Source organism: Athene noctua, chromosome 5 (assembly GCF_965140245.1).
Source record: "Athene noctua chromosome 5, bAthNoc1.hap1.1, whole genome shotgun sequence".
Classification (NCBI taxonomy): domain Eukaryota; kingdom Metazoa; phylum Chordata; class Aves; order Strigiformes; family Strigidae; genus Athene; species Athene noctua.
In genome coordinates this window covers 34,289,079-34,305,257 of record NC_134041.1, presented here as the reverse complement: position 1 = coordinate 34,305,257, position 16,179 = coordinate 34,289,079, and the positions used below count along the sequence as shown (strand labels likewise).

General features: G+C 45.0%; 1 protein-coding gene across 2 annotated transcripts in view; it reads left to right on the top strand.

Annotated features, from left to right (window-relative positions):
• Positions 1–16,179, top strand: part of COLGALT2 (collagen beta(1-O)galactosyltransferase 2) — a 63,247-nt gene that overhangs the window by 756 nt on the left and 46,312 nt on the right. The window lies entirely within an intron of this gene.

Sequence of the window (16,179 nt, the reverse complement as noted above, 5' to 3'; positions counted from 1 at the left end):
CGCCGGGGAAGAGGGACGAGGGGTGTCCCCGGGGGCGGCCCCGCGACCCGCGTGTTCGGGGAAGCCCCACGGCACGCGGCGGAGCGAAGGGGCTTTGCCTTTGGGCGGTGTGGCAGGGAGATGAGGTTTTTCGAGCGAAGCTGGCTCAGAGCCTGGCAATATTCACCGCCTTGGCGTTTGTCCACAACCGCAGCCACGAAGAACTCGTGGCTCGGTGCGGAGAGCCGGGTGGGAGCGTGGTGTTTGGCTCCCCGGCCGGTAAAACTGGGCTTTGTGGGGAGAGGGGTCGGGCCTTGCCAGGGCTGGAGAGCAGGCGTGCTGGGGTAGGTGCTGATGGGCATTGAAAAGGAGCATTGTTGTAAGGCTGTAGTCGGAAAGATGGGATTCAAAGATGTATTCAGAAAATCACAGCATGGGGGCAGCTGTGGAGATCAAATCTGTGTCGGGGTGGAGGAATTAGACCAATTTGAGAACTGGTCAATCTGCCTTAATTTATAAGGCAAAAAACCAAAACAAATTTTGCTCTCTCAACCTGACATAAATGTTGGGTGGAATAGGAATTGCTTGGAAGGGTCCAAACCAGATTTTAAGTGTTGTAATTGTGTAAAATAAGGAACTGCTGTAGGGCCTGATCCAAAGTTCACGCAAGTCAGCAGGGAGACTCCTGTTAACTTAAAAAGTAAATAAAGTTTTATTTTGTATACAGGGATGTGAGGAGGACTCCTCCCCCCGGTCACATCACTGATACTCAAGTGTCACTAAGCAGTCAGGGTTAGGTGTTCCTGTGTGTGCTCCGGGAACATGGCTGGTTTTTGTCCTCAAGTAATCTACAGATCTTTGTGGAAAATCAGTGGCTGGTATAATCAGCACATGGATCTTTTTGGCCTTTTTTTTTTTTTGAAGGTAGCGTCCACAAAGCAGTGATATCAACCCAAATGTGGTGTGCCACACAAACGTGGCTGTGGAATTGCAAACTGGTGTATGATAGCGGGTGAATGACAGACTCACCTGTGTGTGGGTTCATGACTCTGCTTCCGTTTGTATCAGTAGGAATTTTGCTGGTTTGGATTTCATCTTAGCAGATGTGTGTAAAGGTAGATACTATCAGGCCCTACATATGGACTATGACTGAGCTAAGCTTGGTGTTTATAAAACGCAGTGAGAGTTGTAAGATCGGACCTGATCACCGAAGCAGGGTGTATCCTGAAATGCCTCTTGCTGTAGAGGTGCAGAATAAATCTGGGGATTTTTTTGAAGTTCTGCAGAGCATTGGTTGGCTCTACAACTTTTTCAGTACCTTGCTTGTATTATCCTTACTTTACTTAAGGTCTCTGCAGTATCGTGTGAAAGTATTTGTGGTGACTGTTCTTGAAATAACAGTGTAAGATAACTTAAAATATGCTATGATTCTTAGAAGAATACTTCTCAGTTTTTAAGAGGGTTGTGCACAGACACAAAGTGTGGTTAGACTGGAAAATCTGCTGTTGAAAACATCAAGCTTTATAAAATGAGAATGACTAAAACGTAGTGTTAATTGAAAAGGAAGTTCGGTAGGTGCTCTGAGTTGCCTCAGAGAGAGAGCAGTAAGGTGGCAGCGATTCCTTCGAGAGGTTTAGTCCTGTTCACTTCAGCTCCCTGATAAGACTTGAGCTTTTTCAGAGCCAGGGATATTCAGGACACCAAGTAAGCACCAAGAGGAAGCTCAGAAACAGTATCTGTGAAACAATACAATCCATTTCTGGAAGTATCTTGCATTTCAGTCTTTTTTACTGACAGAATCCTTTCAAGAGATAAATTCCAGGGTTTACTGTTGTTCCCGTGCCATTGCATTACTGGGATAGCTTGATGTGAAGGTTGTCAAAGAGTTACATTCCTTCATTGCCACTTACATTCTTCGTCAAAATTTTCTTAAGTCAGCATTCTAAAATACTCAAATGTACGTCTTGAGAATGAAAATTTTTAAAAATTGTCATCTCTGTAACTCCCATATGCTGTCTGTATTGCTTAAGGGCTTAAATTCAACAGTGGATTCTTCGGACAGATTTCTAGGGTGGAAGTCTTATGAGTGACAGTAAAGATGGGTTAAGAGACAATGAGTTTGAAGCAGACACTGAATTTTCTTTTGGTAGCCTGTATCAATTAATTTCAATCTTTATTAGCCTGATTCTGAGAAAAAGATGTATGCTGGACAGTCTCATACTCCCTTCTCTTTGGTCTTAATTCTGACTTCTTCAGTTGATGTGGTTGTGAGCAACCTCAGAAGGACTTGCTGGTTACTAATGAATTGAGCAGGCCATTTGGTCTGAAGCCAACTGGCATGTGGTGACCCATGTCCCTTCAGCTAAATGCTCTCTTCCTTCCTTTCTTCCTTCATGACTTCCAAGAGTCAGGAAGCTGCATCCAAAATGCCTCCTGGGGATAGTCCCTGGCCTGTATTAACCCCAGCCATCCTTGTCTCGGCGAGTACTGGTGAGCACAGGTCAGATCATCCCAGGATTGTACTAATGACTTCATGATGGGAATTTCTGTGAAACAGTGCAGGTCTTTGTCCTGGCCCTGCTTATCTTGCTGGGATAGACTTGGCCATAGGCAGTCTGTCTGTGAGCCTTTGGTGCTGGCCACTGAGGTGGGAACAGCAGAGACTTCCCACCTTGGCAGCAGAACCCAGCTTCCCTCTGCTCTTCAAGCTGGGGCTTGTGTAGCTGTGGGAGAGTAGTGCTGGAAGTGACAGTTGTCCCTTCTTGCAAAGGAGGAAGAGATCATGGCCCTCCCCTCAGGTGCCTGTGGAAAGCCTAGCCAGTGTTTGACTCAAAAATAGGTAACAGGCTAGTGCCCAGCAACAGTAGAGGGCCTAAGGAAAACATGGCTGTTGGACCTAAGTCAATCTGTTCTTTAGCTAGGGAGTGTTCTTCTAATATGCTCCTTATGTGACTGTGCTTGGCATGTTTACTGGGGTGGGCTGAGCTTTTCTCGGGGCTCTGCTTCAAGCCCAGCCTAGCAGTTAGGCAACTTAGGCACATTAGGAAGCTTTACTGCATTGTTTGTGTTGGTGTTGGAGAACTGCAAAGGAAGGGAAAAATGTTCTTCATCTTGGATGGAAATGGCCCAGAAGTTATGTAGTTAGCATGCCCCAAGCCTCTTTTGGGTGGTTTGAGGTTGTTTATCTTATTCTGAATGTTAGCAATTGCTGACTCTGAGATCCATTCAATTATGGGTAAGGAATGGTTGGTTGTCAGACAGGTTCATCTTGGCTGTAGTGGGCAAAGTAAAAGCGTGTGTGTTCAGCAGTTTATCACACTGGCTTACATTTTCTTTAGCCTCGGATTAAGTGACAGTATAGCAGAGAAAGTTGTCTGTAATTTCACCTTTATACATGCTTGTTCATAGTTATGGGCCACCTGCTTTCTCATCTTTTACTAACCTGGGGATTAAGTGCTTGCATAAATGAGTTGGTGCTTGGAAGCAGTAATTACGTTCTTCTGTGCTTGAAAAGCTGTGCCTGCTTTGCAGATTGGAGTATGCTTAATATTTCAGAAATGATAACACGAATGATAGGTGAAATTGGTGGAAAGCTGGAATAAATCCCAGATGAGAGATCAGTGGATATACTGTAATACTGGCTCTGGTGAGTGAATAGTTTCAACTTAAAAGAACTAGTTGTAGCTGAAAATAAAAACTGATGAGATCAGTGTAATACTTCCATAATTTTATGCTATTGGTGTAGAACAGCTGATGATACTCTATCAGACCATTATTTTATTCTTCAACAGTTTACTTCTCAAATGTAAAAAATTGTACATAGAAGACAATTTCCGGTAGGATTCAGGGATCATTTGAAACTTTAATGGGTGTTATTAGTCACCGGGAAATGTTGGCTTTCAAATGCCTGGTGTTTTCTGTCCTTGTTTCCATTTGTACAACGAGGTCACTTTAATCTTCATGGTCAGTATTAATCACTTAGGAATGCTGAAGTTCCAGTCTGCTGGCTCTGTCTCTGTTGCTTCTGCCCACTGGTGTTTTGCATCTACTTGAAATTTGCTCACCTGTGCTGAATTCCACATAACAACATTATAAAACTTAAGTTTTATAAATTAAATTGACTTTTCAATTGGCTTGTCATTTAAACTTGTGGGATTTACTTTCCCATTCATATTGGTAGATACTTTAAATTTATTTATTATATTGCTTTAATAACAGTGGTAGACTAAGTGGGGCTAGAAGTGAGATGCACAGCCTTGGAGTTATGATGAAGGTGACGATCCTGTTGTGCAAGATGCAGCATAGTCATTCTTCCAGTGAACTTGTATCAGATAACTACATTGAAAGAATGGGAGTAAAATATTTCCATTTTCTAGCTGGGGAAATGGGGGAAGAAATGTTAAGTAGCCTACACAAGATTCTTGAATTTATTAAGACCAGAGATAGTATTCATAACTGTGTTACATCACATCAAGAAACTGGTATTTATTGATGATTCTTTCTTACTGAGGTCACTTTTACACTAGAGTCTGGTAAATTTACGGAAGGAATGGACAACCAGGGAAGGCTAAAGAAGTGATCCTATCCCAATATCCACAATAACTTTTTTTTTTGGTCCTTTGGGTCTGTCTCCCTCATCTAAGTTTTGGCAAACTTACGAAATTGTTCAGCAGAAGCATTTGAAGGGAAGTTGAAAATTATTGCTGTGCGTCACTGAGGTTTGCATGGCAAGACTTAAACTGCTCTTCAGCTAGAAACTTTGCAGTTCTGCAGAGAAGCGATAAACATCAGCTGTGTGATGGGAAACACTTGCTGAGTAGCAGTAGTTTCTTTGTTTTTCCTACTGTGCTCACAAACTGCCAGATTCTGATGGCTTTTTGATGTCATTAAAGAGCCTCTTGCCCCACGCTTTGTGTTAGGGTCTACTAGACATGAATGTGAATACTGGGAGCTTTAATAAAATGAGTAAGTAGCCTTCCAGAGGTGAGGGGATTATACCATAAAAATGAGGTCTTGAAATGTGTAGGAATTCTGTGTGACTAGTCAATATAATACATTGGGCATGTTTGATTTTTGGTTTGAATCCTGCATGCTATGTATCTCTGAAAATGCAGCCATTTATTTTGGCTGCTATCTTTTGGCAACCATGCCTACCCTGTTATCCATTTGTTTGTCACTTCTGTAATTGTCTACCTCGTGCATTGTAATGCAGGTGTTGAGTTTAGAGGCTAGATGCCAATAAAATAATATGTTGTCACAAACAAACAGCAGGACAGGGTTTGATATCAGAGGCTGTTGTTTATTATAAGCCTTTGGATGCTTTCAAAGGTCAGGGAGAATTAGTTTTCAAGATTTTTTTTTTTTTTTAATATGTGTGAAGTAGGGGTGAGATGACTTCAAGGGGTTCATTCCTGCTCAGGGCAGGATCCCACTTCATCCCTGACTTGTCTGTTGCCTGAGGTTGGGATGCCTCATCCAGTCAAGGCTGCTGACTGTCAGTCAAGGTTGTGTGCTGTCATGTCTTCTGAAGCTTTTTCAAGCGTGGGGGGCATGGGAGGCAACTGGGGGAGGGTGTCAAAGGACCAGCTGCAACCAATGTTGGCTGTAAAGTGCTGGAGTTAATTTGTCCTTTAAAAAAATGGCTATTTCACTTGACATTTCTGGCATACAAGCTATTTCAGCTTCTTAGCTTCGGGTGAATCTGGAAGCAGGGATCAGTTAGATTTGCTCCAGGTGAAGTCTGTCTAGCTCCTGCTGTCGTTCTTTTATTACAAGGACAAAAACTTTTCCCTCTGCAGTGCTCCTCCAGCCAGAGTGTCGCAAGGCTAATGCATGGATATCCTAGAACAGTGAAGGTTGGAAAACCTGCTCAGAGCAGGTTCAGCTGGAGCAGGCTGCACATTTTAGGCCAAGTTTTGAATATATCAGGGGATGGAGACCCTGCAGTCTCTGGGCAACCTACTTCAGGCAAGATAGTCACTGGCAAGGTGTGTCTTGGAAATTTGTATCAGCTGAGGGTGAGCCTAGCAGGGTGGCAGACCTCTGGGATGAAGGCAAACTTGTATGAGGACTGCTGTTCCAATTACTTCCACCCCCCCACCCCCCTTTCCATTTTGCATGTACTTTCTGCTGAATGCAGCTTGCCATCTTTTCTGAAAGCTGCCTGGGGGCTGCTAATCAGGCTCCTGAAGAAGAGACCCCAAGGTACCTGAGCACAGCTGGAGCATGGCTGGTTCCAGGGAGGTATGTCATGGGCCTGCCTTAGGAGAGGAAAACAGGGAGTTTTTGCTTGAGGGACCAGAGAGGGGATAGCAGGGCAGCTAGCCCTGTTGTCTGTCAGGATGTACGCTGAGCCACAGATTGAAGGGCATTTTTGATCTGTTATGTAAAGTATCGCAACACCTGCAGTTATTTATCTGAGTCTGCTGGGACTGCAAGACTTCACATATGGAGTTGGGATTCTCTAAAAATAGATCTGTGATACACATGGTGTGCAGAGCACTGGGAGCTGCCTATCGCCAGCGTTCATGTCAGTCTTTGGTCCTGGGGTGAGGGACGCTCCCTAGAAGACCATATGGCTAGAGGAAGGACCGAGATGATGCAGGGTGCTGTCTGTCAGAACCTGGAATTTCCTTCCTGTGGGGTGATGTCTCAGACTTAATATTATTTCAATATATTTATGTGCATCTCATTTCCTTTATTTTAGTGAAGCATAGTGTATGTTGATGATGCTCATTGCCAAGGGTGGAATACAGCTAAATGGGGCCCACATGCATCAAAATTTCAGGCTAAAGAAAAATAGGAATAGAAAAGTTGTTAGTGTTTTCTACAAGGTGAATTTTTTTGCCATTTTCTGCCAAAATGCCTAGCTCCTCCAGACAAGCGTGTGGCACTGTTAACAGGGTCATCAGCAAAGAACAAAGGACTTTTTTTTTCAAATGGAACTGCATAATTTACTTAATTCAGTGCTTGAATCCAGTTTTTAAATACAGACATGATTGGGTTTGGGGGTGTGAGTGCACACATGCGTGCATATCTGTCTGTATACCTGGATCTGGTGTCCTTGGACCAGAGTACTTTTGGTACTATAGAATGACTCTGTTTTTCTTCCTGGAAAGTTAATAGAGGACCTAATAAATATGTTGTGATTTTAAACTTTTGCTATCTGACTGTGGAAATGGTGTATGCTTACAAATGAGATTTAGTCACCAGCCTTTTCTGAGAACTGTTTTCGTTGTGGTAATGTTTTGTAACGTAACATGTTGGTCCTCTTCTTGACAGATGTGGCACTGCTAAATAAATGGCTTAATTTTGTACCAGAGAGCGAATGAGGAGTTTCACTGCAGAGACCTGGAATTATGGGCATGCAGTATTTCTTATGTTTCTGTAGGAGAGGTGATTGCCTGTTCAAGATAGCTGTAAGACCTGCTAGGAAATAAGACCTCCTTATTCAGGAGTGAAGGCTGGTACATCTTCTGCTTTCATTCTGACCAATTATTTACATAGTCAATATGTTTTCCCCACTTCCTAAGATATAACTATACTGTCTGGTAAAACAGCATGAAAGCTTATGATATTTTGGGATGGGGATATGTTTTCTCTTAAGTCTGTCCTTGCTTTTTTTCCAGGGACTCTTAGAACATTGGCACAGCTGGAGATGTCAGCTTCACTGTTATCCCTGATGCCCATGAGGTGGTGATATATGGAAATGAAGAGGTTTCTAACTGTTGCCCTTTCATTCTGCCTGTATGCACTGATAGGAATAACACACCTCTTCTGAACATAAGCAGATCTTGATCTGAAACAGAAAATGCATTAAATTTGAAGGTGTTCCCCCTGCAAGCCCTTGAGTTCATGAGGATCTAAAATCTTGCTGAAGCAGAAGGTAGTGGGAGTCCATGTAAACTACAGTGCCATGGTAAGGCTCATATAAGCTCTTTCACATTTTGAAGGCTTCAACTCCAGTAGGGTTTGGTTTTTATTTTTAATTTTTTTTTAAAAAGATTTTTTCCCTGTAAGTAGGAAAAATATTACATTTATGTTTTGTTTTGTTTGCTTTTTCCCCAGATAGGGTACAGGTTTCCTTTGAATCTAAAAGGATTGTTTGCTTATTTTCAGTCGTTGATCCCTCTGCAGAGGAAAGGTTATACGTGGCTGCAGTCTGGTTTGAATTTTGCCCAGTGGCAAAAACTGGGTTGCATTAACTGTGAAGTAGATAGTAGGTGGCTATCTCTTCCCTTAGCAGATCAGAATCTTGTTCTTGCTACTTGTTCAACAGCTGCTTTTAAAATGGATACTGCATTGTGCCTTTGGGGGTAGGATAGGAATTTAAGGCTGTAGTTTGAGTTATTTTCACAGTATTTTCAATCATTCTTGTCCTTATAAGGTACTTAGAAAAATTGGAGGAAAAGGCTGTTTCCCAGCACTTTGAACTTTGAACTGCTAATTGTGACATGGAAGTTAAATGTTAAACTCTGACAAATGCAAATGCTTTGATTTTTTTTTTTTTTTTTTTTCTTGTTGCTTCTGTTTATTGGTTTGAATCCATGAATTATTCCGCACCAGACTTCAGCCAAGTGAACTTAAGCAAGTTCCCATAGTCAGGCTACTGTGCACACTGTGTCATTGGACAGTCAAAAGCCATCTTGTGGCAAGTCCTAAAAAGAGGACGTGTGAACTTCAGACAGCCAGGAAAAGCTACGAGAAACCTTTTCTGTTCCAGTAGTTTATGTCTAGGAGGCAAAGAGGAACGTGGCCTATAAAGCTTTGCAGCAAGACTCTTCTCTCTCCTTTAATCATTGGCACTTACCAGTTTATGTGGGGATGCAGGGATACAATGTCATCTTTGCATCAAAAAAGTAACTGATGTGTTTAAGTTTAAAAGCTCATTGGAGAGGAGTGTCTGTGATTTAATGTTTGCTGCAGAGAGGAGAGCAGGTGCATAGCCTTGACCTTGGCTGCACTGCCTCAGCCTGTTGCAGCGAGCTAGCTGGTTTCCCTGATGCGTGCTGGAGTGTGGACCTTCGCCGCTTTCTCTTGCTGCCTGCCAGTAGGGAAGTGACTTTTTGGGGTAGTTATGTCTCTCAGCAGCAGCTCTGTGTGAGAAGATAAATAAATACTGCAGCAGTGACACAGCTCATGGAGAAGAATGATGGAGGGCAGGCTGGTGTGATGATTTTGTAGTGTCCTTGGGTGCCTATTTTTGGTGCTGTCTTAGATTTTGAAATCGTGAGATCTAGCTGCAGATTTAATAATGAGTGGAGCATCAGTGCTGGGATGCATACTAATGCTGTTAACTTCCCTTGAGGTTTACTGAGGGTGTGTTTTTGCTTTTGAAAATTCTTCTTCAATGAAGTGTCCATTCTTGTAGTGTAATCAGAATTTGTAACTGACACCATAACCCATAAAGACAGTGGCAAAAATATTTAAGTGAAAAGCACAAAAGTTACATGCACAAGTCACTACACTAGAATAACAAGATTCCTAACAAAAAAAAGACATTGAAAGATTAAAAGTCTGTGTAGGAACTCTACCACTAGGGCAAAGGCTTATGGTTTTGTTTTGGAAAACAGCAAAAGTAATGCTATTTTTAATTTCTGCAAACCAAGGGATTAAAAAGATTTCTGGTGTTTTCAGGAACCCATGGACTGCATTTTATTTCTTCTTAATTCTTGGCTAGAATTGCTGGTAAGGATTGGGAAAAGGGGATTGAAGTACCTAGTTTATTACTGGATTCATCAAGACTTTGTTTATTATTGCTATATCAGTAATATAGTATTACATTAGTGTTGGCCTTGCCATGAGGTGTGCTCTTCTTCAGGTGCTGGGTAGCTGGGTGAAAGAGCGCTGGGAGGAGGTGTGCCACTGGGGAGGGTCAGTGAGAGGAAAACGGGGTCTTCACAGAGACCCTCCAGAACAAAGACCTTGAACCCCATGTTACAAGGAAGGTGGAACAGCTAGAGACTCTCGAAGGAGTGGTGGATAAAGACTCGTGAGAAGAGGGAGGCTGGAAACTTGGCACTCTGGTAACACTACGAAGTCTCCTTGTCTGTGGTTGTGCAACTGCAGAATGGGTATAGGGCCTGGAGAACAGACGAGGAGGAAGATGTCCCCTCAGAGACTGCTTAAGCTCCATCAAGTGTCTGCATGAAGGAAAAAGGGTGATAGTTCTTAGAAGCCATCTCCTGTGGAGGATGGGGGCACCTATCTGCCAACCTGACTTGATGTCCTAGGGTGTTGCAGGGAGATTGCTGAAGCGTGTCCAGCTCTCTGGCTATGCTGCTCATCCATGTGAGCACCAGTGACACTGCCCAGATGACCCCGAGTCCTGAATGCAACAGAAGTACTGCATGCAGGGACCCAAGGGATGTTTTACTTCTTTCTGTGAGAGGAGAGGTGTTTTTGTTTCTACATATCCCTTCCTGCAGGATTAGGAAAGAGTCAGTGTTATATGTTCTGGTTTAGTGTTGGGTTTGTCCCCTTGTTAAGATTATGGTCTGGGGAAAGATGAATTGAAGGGCCATGCTTGTTACACCAGTCTAGATCAACCACAGTGATGAGAAGGGATCAGAGCTGAGATTGCGGTAGGTATTTGGGAGAAAAAAGCTTGATGAGGCAGTTTTGAATGGCTTCTGGATAGATAAGAAGGGCAGTTGCTCATAACACAAGACAAATACATTTCTTCTTAATGTAGTTTTGGTTACCTGGGCATGGTTATGGTTAGAATTATGATCTGAGTTAAGAGTCTGAGGAGAGAAAAAAGTGCACAGGGTATGGTATTATTGTTGTGTTCTGTCCTAGCTATGGGAATTAAATGCACTGGTGTCCACAAAGGCCAATGCCTTGTGTTGAGTTTTCTGTAGAGACTTATCCCCTGGCTATGATTAAGGTTAATCCATAAAGATGGAGTGGGTTTAAGGTTTAGGAAAAAAGGATTGGAAGTCTGTTTGCCTTGTTGGGGGGTCTTAATCCTTTAGGGATTAGTCCCTGATACCAGTTATGGTAAAGTTAATGTTTGGGGAAAATGTTGATTTGAATCAGTGTATTCTGTTCGCTTGTATTGTGGGAATTCCTCCTGCAGGAATAACTGAAATTAGGGTTGGCCTTAGGATTTAGGAAAAGAGAACTTGAAAAGGCACTAAAAACAGAGGAGGCAAAGTTCAGCTTTTCTCTAGAAAACTCTGTTGACCGGGGTAGGGGGTGAGGAGCTTGAGCTCTCTGTTACTGAGAGGTGCTTCTGTGGCTGGCACAGGAGATGGTACTAGGGTTTGGAAATCCAGTACTCACTACAAGCAGTGTTTAGTGCTGAACTGTGCAGGGCCTGTGGCAAATGGCAACAGCCTCCTCCCTAAACAGAATCACAGAATTCTATTTGGGGATGATGCCTTATGTTCTGATTTACTTTACTGATTGCTGTACTGTGTGCAAGTAGGATTATGAGTAGGTTGGGGGATTAGATATACAATTGGAGAATGTCGAGTGGAGAGGAGTCTGTGGTCAGCAGGACGGCAACACCTTATATTCTCCTTTATGGTACCCCTTATCCATTATTTGCAGTTAGTGCTAGGAAATGGAACAATTTGGGCACTCAGATCACTGCTGGATTCTGCTACTCCTGCAGAGTTAGAAGGTTTGCTGTCTAGGGGAGACCAAGGCCTTATGCCCTTCTTTTATGGTTTGGAGGGTGTGCTCGTTTGAAAACAAACTAGTGGGAGACACCAAGTCAGAATAACAATTTAATAAGGAAAAAAAAATTATAAAGGCAGATAACACTGGGTTAAACTAACAGAGTCAGGATACAACCTGACACCCTGTTAATCAGGGTGGTGGTAGCAGTCTGGTAGAATGGTGGCTGCAGTCCCCCCGAAGCAGTGATTCTGTAGGAAAAAAAAAAAGTGCTCTTCCTCAGAAAAGTCCAGTGGTGGCTAAGTAGCTCCTGTCCTCTGGAAATCCAGTAGAAAAGAGGTCTCTGGTATTCAGAATCTCAGGTTATATCCAGGATGGAATGCTGGTTTTCTCCCTCTGGGTGTAGCATCTCACAATGGGATAATGAGTCATGCTGCATGGCATTGATGGGACATTAGCAGAAAGATAGTCGGGGGGGGGGGGGGGGGGAAGCAAGGAAACACTGCCCCACCTGATTTCGACAGCTCATGAGGATGGTAATAGAATATACTGCAACCCAGGACATAATCCACCCCTTATTCCATTATCATCTCCATCATCCCAAATCAATACCTTCCTTAAACTCTACACACGCACCCCCACATATATATATATATACAATGAAACCCTACACACAGTTCTCACCTAAGATTAAGTCTCCTTGTGGTACACAGTGGGTTTCCCCATCTTTCTGCATTACCCACCAAGTGTAACCAGGTCCTTGAGCAAAGACAATCCCAAGGATGGGTTTGCCTTTACCTGAGGTGGGATTAATCCAAACAGTCTTTCCTAAAATACCTCTCAGGTGTACCACAGGGATTCTATCTCCATCCACTGTGTGCAAGTGTTCAGACTCGGCGGGACCAGCTCGATTGATGGACCCTCGGGTATTGACCATCCAGGTGGCCTTTGATAAGTTCACTTCCCAATTTTTGAAGGTCCCCCCACCAAGTGCCTTTAGGGTGGTTTTAAGTAGTCCATTGCAGCGTTCAACTTTCCCGGCAGCTGGTGCATGATAAGGGATATGATATATCCATTCGATACCATGTTCTCTGGCCCAGGTGTTGATGAGGCTGTTCTTAAAATGAGTCCCGTTGTCTGACTCGATCCTCTCAGGGGTGCCATGTCTCCACAGGACTTGCTTTTCCAGGCCCAGGATGGTGTTCTGGGCAGTAGCATGAGGCACAGGGTAGGTCTCCAGCCATCCAGTGGTTACTTCCACCATGGTCAACACGTAGCGCTTGCCTTGGTGGGTTTGGGGAAGGGTGATGTAGTCAACTTGCCAGGCTTCCCCATACCTGTACTTTGACCATCGTTCACCATACCACAGAGGCTTCACCCGCTTGGCCTGTTTGATTACAGCACAGGTCTCACAACTGTGGATGACCTGTGAGATGCTGTCCATGGTAAGGTCCACCCCTCAGTCACGAGCCCATCGGTAGGTTGCATCTCTCTACTGATGACCAGAAGCATCATGGGCCCAACGAGCTAGGAATAATTCTCCCTTGTGCTGCCAGTCCAGATCCACCTGAGATACTTTCACCTTGGCAGCTCGATCCACCTCCTCATTGTTGCGATGCTCTTCATTTACCCGACTCTTGGGTACATGCGCATCCACGTGTCGAACCTTCACAGTTAGCTTCTCTACTCGGGTGGCGATGTCCTGCCAAATCTCAGTGGCCCAGATGGGTTTCTCTCTGTGTTGCCAGTTGGCCTTTCTCCAGCGATCCAGCCATCCCCACAGAGCGTTAGCTACCATCCATGAGTCGGTGTAGAGATAGAGCCTCGGCCACTTCTCTCGTTCAGCAATATCCAAAGCCAGCTGGACAGCTTTAAGCTCTGCAACCTGACTCGATCCACCTTGTCCCTCAGTAGCTTGTGCAACTCGTCGTGTGGGGCTCCATATTGCAGCTTTCCACTTCCGGTTAGCGCCGACAATTTGGCACAAACCATCAGTGAAGAGGGTGTAACGTCTTTCAGTCTCCGGTAGCTCATTATATGGTGGGGCTTCCTCAGCACGAGTCACTTGCTCTTCCTCTTCTTCAGAAGATAATCCAAAAGTCTCACCTTCAGGCCAGTTTGTTATAATTTCCAGAATCCCAGGGCGATTCGGGTTTCCAATAGGGGCACGCTGTGTGATGAGAGCAATCCATTTGCTCCATGTGGTGTCAGTGGCGTGATGCGTGGAAGGAACCTTTTCCTTGAACATCCAACCCAGCACCGGTAGTCGGGGTGCCAGGAGGAGTTGTGCTTCTGTGCCGATTACCTCTGAGGCAGCTTGAACTCCTTCATAGGCGGACAAGATTTCCTTCTCTGTGGGAGTGTAGTTGGCTTCAGACCCTCTGTAGCTTCGGCTCCAGAATCCCAGTGGTCGACCCTGAGTCTCACCAGGCACCTTCTGCCAGAGGCTCCAGGACGGACCATTGTTCCCGGCTGCAGAGTAGAGCACATTCTTCACCTCTGGTCCTGTCCTGACTGGGCCAAGGGCTACTGCATGAGCAATTTCCTGCCTGAGCTGAGCAAAGGCTTGCTGCTGTTCAGGGCCCCAATGGAAATCGTTCTTGTTGCGGGTAACCAGGTAGAGAGGGCTCACGATCTGGCTGTACTCGGGAATGTGCATTCTCCAAAAACCTATGGTGCCTAGGAAAGCTTGTGTTTCCTTCTTGCTGGTCGGTGGAGACATCGCAGTGATCTTATTGATGACCTCGGTAGGAATCTGACATCGTCCATCTTGCCACTTCACTCCCAGGAACTGGATCTCTCGGGCAGGTCCCTTGACTTTGCTCCTTTTGATGGCAAAGCCGGCTTCCAGGAGAATCTGGATGATTCTCTCTCCTTTCTCAAATACTTCCTTTGCTGTGTTTCCCCACACGATGATGTCGTCGATGTATTGCAGATGTTCTGGAGCCTCACCCTTTTCCAGTGCAGTCTGGATCAGTCCATGACAAATGGTGGGACTGTGCTTCCACCCCTGGGGCAGTCGGTTCCAGGTGTATTGCACACCCCTCCAGGTGAAAGCAAACTGGGGCCTGCATTCTGCTGCCAAAGGAATGGAGAAGAAGGCATTGGCAATGTCAATAGTGGAGTACCACTTTGCTGCTTTGGACTTCAGCTCGTACTGAAGTTCCAACATGTCCGGCACGGCAGTGCTCAATGGTGGCATGACCTCATTCAGGCCACGGTAATCCACCGTCAGTCTCCATTCTCCACTGGACTTACGCACAGGCCATATAGGGCTGTTGAAAGGTGAATGGGCCTTGCTGACCACCCCTTGGCTTTCCAGTTTACGAATCATCTCATGGACGGGAACCACAGAGTCTCTGTTGGTACGGTATTGCCGACAGTGCACTGTTGCTGTGGTGATTGGCACCTGTTGTTCTTCAACTCTTAGCAGTCCCACAGCAGAGGGGTCATCTGAGAGGCCAAGCAATGTGTTCAGTTATCTTATATCTTCTGTCTCCACGGCAGCTATCCCAAAAGCCCAACGATGTCCTTTTGTGTCTTTGAAATATCCATTTCTGAGATAGTCTATGCCGAGAATGCACGGGGCCTCTGGGCCAGTCACAATGGGGTGTTTCTGCCACTCATTCCCAGTTAAACTCACTTCAGCTTCCAGTACAGTCAGCTGCTGGGATCCTCCTGTTACCCCAGAAATAGAAATTGGTTCTGCTCCCACATACCCTGATGGTATCAGAGTACATTGAGCACCGGTGCCAACCAAAGCCGTGTATTTTTGTGGGTCAGATGTGCCAGGCCATCGGATCCACACAGTCCAAAAGATCCAATTATGCCTTTCTTCTACCTGGCTAGAGGCAGGGCCCCTCTGTTCCTGGTCATGGTACATGTTGCTTCCCTCTGGTGAATATGCTTCTGAGGTCCCTTCAAGAGGATCGGTCATATTATCATTCCTATACTGTCTGGAATTCTGTGTGCGAGAGACTGGAGCAGCGTTGACTCTAGATGAGCTTCTTGTGGTAGTTGTCCCTCTTTTTAGTTCACGTACCCGGGCTGCTAAAGAGGAGGTGGGTTTTCCATCCCACTTACTCATGTCTTCTCCATGTTCCTGAAGGAAAAAACAGAGATTACCTCGTGGGGTGTATCCTCTCTCCCTGGGGACACCTGCTCCTAATGGCAGAGACTCTTGTTGGTTCTGGCAAGATGTGGTAAATCTCTTCCTTAAGTTCCTTTTTCAGTTTCTGATGGCCCTCTTCAATCAAGCTTCGGACTTGCTCAGCCAGCCTTGTTTCTACGGAGGAGACATGGGTGCGAAACGGGGCTGTGACAGTGTCCTCGTAAATTCTCAGTTTGTTGACCAAGACGCCCACCCTGTCCTCGCCTTCCCTCCATTGCAGCGTTGCCAGGTAACGGGAGTGCATCTCTGGTCCAAGGCGTGCGAACCTCAACCACATCTGTGACGTGCACTGGACACCATCTGGGCTCTTAGGAAATCTCTCGTCTTCTGAGAAAATTATTTTCAGCACAGCCAATTCCCTCAGGCACCGGATACCTTGTTCCATTGTGCTCCATTTTCCTTGG